Below are 6,597 nucleotides of genomic sequence, written 5' to 3'. Positions count from 1 at the left end.
CCCAGGAGTCAACCTGCACTGCTCCAAACGGAAAGAATATCTTCTTTAGCTCCCCTGAAATCTGGAAAGAGCCCAATTCCCCCCAAAGTTCCTCTCTGTCCTCTACCAGCCAATCAATGATATTAGTTTGGCATCTACTATGTACAGAGCACAGTATTAGGTGGTAGTATAGTAGTAATGGCATTTCTTAAGGACTTAACCATGTGCAGAGCATTATGCTAAGCAACAGGGAAGAATACACAGGTTGAAATTAGACATGGTCCCTATCTCTGAGGGGTCTCACAAGATGAGTATTTGGGAAAGTACACCCAAAGCAGAGAGCATGCACGTTATCTTCAAGAGTCATACAACATCATGGGAGAGATAGGCAGACATAATTCATTTAAAAAATACAGGGTACAATATGAAGAACGAGGATACAACAGTAGCACAAATGTGTCAGGGTGAAATACATGAATAAATTATACATAATATATATAATATCCATAAATGGAAATGATTTAAGGGATTTATTCTTGGAGGAGGTGGAATCTTAGGAGGACTCAAAAGATGGGGAGACCTGTGATCTAGCAGATTTTCACAAGATCGTGTTTGGCTGAAGTCACAAATGAACGTGGAGTTACTGTTTTTTATGGGATTTGTTAAGCACTTATTACAATCCAGGTACTGTTCTAAGCTCTGGGGTAGATACAAGATAATCGGGATAGACACAGTTCCTGTTCCACATAGGGTTTGCAGAATTAATATCCATTTTACAGGTAAGATAACTGAGTCACAGAGAAAACTTTTTTTATGCTATTGAAGTGCTTTCTGTGAGCCAGGAACTGTACTAAGTCCTGGGATAAATATAAGATAACAGGGTTGGTCACAGTCCCTGTTCCATATAGAGCTCACCATCTTGATCCCATTTTATAGATGAGGTAATTGAAGCACAGAGAAGTTAATCACAAAACAGACAAGTGGCGTAACCAGGATTAGAACCCAGACCCTCTGACTTCCAGTCCTGTGCTTTTTCTCTTAGGCCAGGTGCTGCTTCTTCCAAAGAAAACATCACAGAAATAAACATACCAGAAAGTTGTCTAACCCGCTCGGGTCAAATGCTGTATTATTTCCCAGTTGGTTGGTGGTCAAGCAGTTTAAAGGCTTGATTAGAAATTTCAGAAACTTAACAACTTACAAAAACTAGGAAGAACTACCATGACTGACAAACACCTTAAAAAAAGGACCCAGCTTCTCCTGCCACAAAAAAAAAGTGAGCACAAGAAATGTGAGGGAAAATACAATACCACTGTAATAAATAAATGAGAGATCACCTTAATAAAGACAGAAAGAGAAGAAAGGAGGACAAAGAAAGAGATGGAAGAGAACATCAAATATGCATATATGTGTGCTATATGGGTGAAGAACTCATTCAAGACACAGTTATTTTAGTCCATTTGGAAAAAAAAAAAAAAGACAGTCTTTCTTTCCATCCCCCAACTCAATTTTTACTTTTTTACTACCGGTGACAGCAAACCTCCAGCCTGTCAGCATTAAGCATTTTATATGTACTTTCAAGCTTTCAGCAAGACAGAAAGTAAATCTTGTTGAGAGACTATGTGAGCCCCATGGAATAGTCTATCCATTATAATTTTCCAGTTCACTACCAGCTAAAGTTATAAAAGTACAAAATGAGCTTTCCCTTGTGTAGGACAAGTATGGGGAATGTCCACACAAATATCAGAGGTACTTGAGCAAAATCTAATAATTATGACCATGTAAAATTGTCTTTTACCATTTTCATGCCACTACGAAGCTTCAGCTATGACTACGCTTCTTTTTTAGTTGCAAAAAAGTTAGCCCTTAGGGCATCATGTCCAGCCTTCCCAACAAGAAAAGCAGAAAAACAAATTGGACAAGCATTAAGAAATGCAAGCAAAGCAAGTCAGACACACTGCAGTGTTATAACATGCCACAAGGCAAAGAGTTCATTGCAGAGATTCTTAATGTCATTTCTCATCTATCAAAATAGTGAACAGGATGTTTCAAAGCCTTAGATAAAACCACTACATTTAGTGATGTGATTAAGTTTATTGACCACTGCTATGTTTTATTTTCCCAATATAAGTACTAAGGCAAATAATCTTGCAGTATAATAATACAATAATCTCTTGAAGTTATTGCCACATATTTGGTAAATAAATCTTAATTTAAAAGATAGCTTATGCCAGAGTCTTGTCTCAAAGAATAGTGTCATTTCGGGGTGTTCATTTGTGGGATAGCAGAAATGCTAACTACATCTTCATGAAAGACCCTATCCATTTAAAATGTTGTATTTAGTGATCCTTGCATTGAAGATGATGGTCTTGAGAGTGTGCTAGGGAATGACCGTTAAGTACAAATCAATCCATCAATAGCATTTATTGATGACCTATTGTATACCAAGTAATGTACTAAGTGCTTGGGTTGGAGATAACAATTAGAAGACATGATTCCTACTCTCGAAGAAGACACATGAAAATTGGAAAGAGGGAAAAGTGGATTTTTACATGCGTAAGGGCTTAAAAAGGAGGATGTTTGTCAGTATAAACAGTGTTAAGAATGGGTTTAGAGAAGCAGCGTGGCTCAGTGGAAAGATCCCGGGCTTGGGAGTCTTAGGTTATGGGTTCTAATTCCGACTCCGCCACGTGTCAGCTGTGTGACTTTGGGCAGGTCACTTAACTTCTCTGGGCCTCAGTTACCTCATCTGTAAAATGGGGATTAAAACTGTGAGCCCCACGTGGTACAACCTGATCTCCTTGTATCTCCCCCAGCGCTTAGAACTGTGCTTTGCAGATAGTAAGCACTTAACAAATGCCATCAATATTAAAAGTTAGGAGAATAAAGCTTGCATCCAGCAATCCGTTATACAGTGTGTACCCATGAAGACTGTCCTTTACCAAACAATTGGATTAGTTAGCCACTGATCTTGGTGTCATTTTGGTTTTGTCTTCTTGGTGACAAAGACCTGCTTTAATGTAATCACGCCATTTCTGATTGCGGTAAATAGGCTGATTTATCCTTCCGGTTATCTAAAAATATGTCACATCATCTGAGTTTTCCCCTCATTGTGCCTTTAAAGTCAATGATGATGATGATAATTTCCGTATTTGTTAAGTGCTTACTATGTGTCAAGGGCTGAAGTAGATGCAGTGTGAGCAGACTGGACACCGTCCCTGTCCCTAAAAGAGCCTCACAGCCTAATGGGAAGGAAGAACAAATAAAATGAGGATTTTACAGATGAGAAAACTGAGGCCCAGAGAAGTTAAGTGGCTTCCTCAAGGTCACACTGGAGGCAAAGTGGCAGAGCTGCACCTGGAACCCAGGTCTCCTGACTCCTAGGTTCGTGCTCTTTCCAGTCGGCATGTTGCTTCTCCTGAAGTGTTTCCCCAACCCATCTTGTTTTCAATTACTCCAGAGAACACCTTTGTCAGTCCACCCTCTGGGCAGCACACATGTGAACTGTTGGGAGTATGAAATGTGAGTTGAGTGTGGGACAGATGGGAGGAGGTTCTTGTTTCCTGTTGGGCTCTCTCATTCACACATGTACTGGGCTCTTGTGCTCCTGGGTCTCTCATTCTTTTAGTCTTCTGTCAAAAAGAGAAGCAGCATGGCCTAGTGTCTAGACTTTGGGCAGGAGTCAAAAGGATTCAGGTTCTAATTCTGGCTCCACCATTTGTCTGCTGTGTGACCTTTGTCAAGTCACTTAACTCTCTGTTCCTCAGTTTCCTCATCTATAAAATGGGGATTAAGCCTGGGGGCCTCATGTGGAACATGGACTGTGTCCCACCTGATTACCTTGTATCTATCCCAGCATTGAGAACGGTGCCTGGCACATAGTAACACTTTACAAATCCTTTAAAAGAGAGAGAGAGAGAGCCACTCTATGGGCAGGGTCTGTGGAGACTCAGGCAATACAATAACCCCATATCTATTCACAACGGATGCCACTTCTTATCAGGATTACTTGTGGATGGGGAGCTGGAGTTGTCACAATGGGGTGCTGGCTAAGAGCCTCATTTTCATCCCTGATCATTCCAAATTCAAGTTGTACCCTACATTCTTTGCCAGTATCATGTAATGATTTTGAATTTAACCAGAATGAAAATTGCAGAGAAAAGATACATTTCTTTACAATCCATATCTACTCAAATAGGCTTTAGGATTGGCTTCTGGTTCCACTTATAAATATTGGAGAAGCAGGATATTCTTGAATTATTAGGACCGTGGCTTGCAAGGAGTGAAATCCTCAGATAGGCTATCAGGAGATATTCCGGAGAACTTGAGGCTGGGGGATGTATATTATGAACAGCAACCTGACAGATTAGAAGGAATCAAAGTCCTCAGCGGTACAGTTAAATGGAATATTTACTTTAGAATCTGTTCATTTAACTTGGTAGTTATTTCATTTATATTAAATGAACAGAGGGCAACTCTTTCACCTGGCAGAAATTGTAATTGTCAAGAAATCAGAAACTGAGAAGATGTGCTATTAAATAAAGCTGGCTAAGCTTCACATCTATATTTAACCTAAATTTTGAGTCCGGTACTTGAATTCTGACAATGCAACTATGGACAATTATTTCAAAAATAACCTACCATAAAGGTGCATTTGTGGACTTGAACAATTCCACTGTCAGAACATGAGAGACAATACCCTGAATATGCACGTTGGCAAAAGTAAGGTAGTACCTTATATAAGGTATATTTTCAAACAGAATATTTAGTATTACAAAGAATTATTGAAAGTTAGGGTATAATTTTCCTAAACTAACTTAACCTGCTTTCATGAAAGTCCAGGTTGTCAAAAACCTTCTTTTTAACCTGCCCTTGTCTGAGATAGAGGTTTCGAACAAATCAAAAATGGCCATGAAAAAGAAACACAACACATGCAAGTAACAAAAGGATTTTGTGTGTTTTGCTCTTAATATGAGTGAGCTGAAGCATGTTATGGGGCAAAACTGTTTACTGGCAATGATATGTATGCTGGTAGTAGGTGGCAGCTGAAGTGACCTGAAATCTGATCTGATAACGTTCACAGATCTGCTATCCAAAATAGCTGAGTTTCTGGATGCCCCTACATCTCATTTACAGTACACTGATACATGAATGTGCAGTGCCAAGGAACTGCTCAATTCTGAAAGACTCAGTGATCGCTTTTGAAGGCAACATTTCAGAGACATAATATTAGTAATAATTGTAAAAACTTAGAAACTATTCCACTGGTATTTATTAAGTGCTTACTGTATGCCCACAGCACCATTCTAAGTGCTTGGGAGAGTATAATACAACAGAATTGTTCATTTATTAAGCACTTACTGTGTGCAGATCACTGTATTAAGCACTATGGAGAATAAAATACAACAATAAGCCGACACAAGCTCTGCCCTCAATAAGTTTACAGTCTGGGGATGGGGGGAGGGCAGAAAATTGTTATAAATGAATAAATTTCTACTTGTATATACATGCTGTAGGGCTGGGAGGAGTGAAAGAACAAAGGGAGCAAGTCATGGTGACTCAGAAGTAGCAGATTCATTTCCTGTTTCATAATGAGTTTGCAGTCTAGAGGACCGTAAAATAATAAACAGATAAATGAAAATTTAAAAAATCAGTGTGATTTCTCATTGTCTTAAATAGAAAAAAATGAATTATTGTTGATCCTATATAAATAGTATTATTATCCTATGTACCAGAATGGAAGAACAGCACCCTTCTAGACTGTGAGACCCTTGTGGGCAGAAGCTACAAACTCTTTTCTATTATAATCTCCTAAGTGATTAATCTAGTGCTCCACCTACAGTAAGCGCTCAATAAATGCCATCGGTTGATGGATTGATTGATAGTTTGGAAAATATTATTTTGGGCAGGTTGTTGAAATCTTAGTTTATAGTATTCTAAACATATTAACCATGCTACCTGTGTTAAGCACTACTGCAGCTTTCTGTGAGAGCGTCTGGACAGGACTCAATGAAGGCTTTGGGGAAGCCAGAACAAATAAAACAGAGTCCTTGTCAGGGAAAAAGGAGGGAGAGAAAAAAAGAAAAGAGAAGAAGGTAACAGGGAAGAGGGAATGGGAGGTATACGACAGAATGAGAAGGGTAAAAGTATAGAAGGAAGCGAGAGGAAAAAAGCTACTGACTCTCTGCTGTGTCAGTGCTCCTGAGCTGCAGAAGATTCGGTTCTAGCTGAGGAAGGTTCAAGAGAGCCATAGGATGGTGAGAAGAGGATGACAGCTGCTCTGCACCCCAGCCTGGCCCCAGTGAGCTATGGGAATTACCTGGCATAAGAATTATGGTATTTGTTAAGCGCTTACTATGTGCCATGCACTGTACTAACTGCTGGGGTAGATGAAAGCAAATCAGATTGTCCCTTTTTTTAGAGAGGAGGTATGAGACATCTTCAACAACCCCTGAGCCTCTACTCTGCCTTGATCCTGCCTGAGAGTCTCTGAGTTTTGGCAGAGTTCTGGGCCCCTGGGGCCAGGCTGGGAAGCTGTAACCTGCTGGAAAGAAACAAAATATTGACTGTAACCTTGACCTAATTTCCATCCGTCTTTTAGTACTAATAGCGTTTGTTAAG

Source organism: Ornithorhynchus anatinus, chromosome 14 (assembly GCF_004115215.2).
Source record: "Ornithorhynchus anatinus isolate Pmale09 chromosome 14, mOrnAna1.pri.v4, whole genome shotgun sequence".
In the NCBI taxonomy this organism is placed as follows: domain Eukaryota; kingdom Metazoa; phylum Chordata; class Mammalia; order Monotremata; family Ornithorhynchidae; genus Ornithorhynchus; species Ornithorhynchus anatinus.
This window is presented reverse-complemented; position numbering follows the sequence as displayed.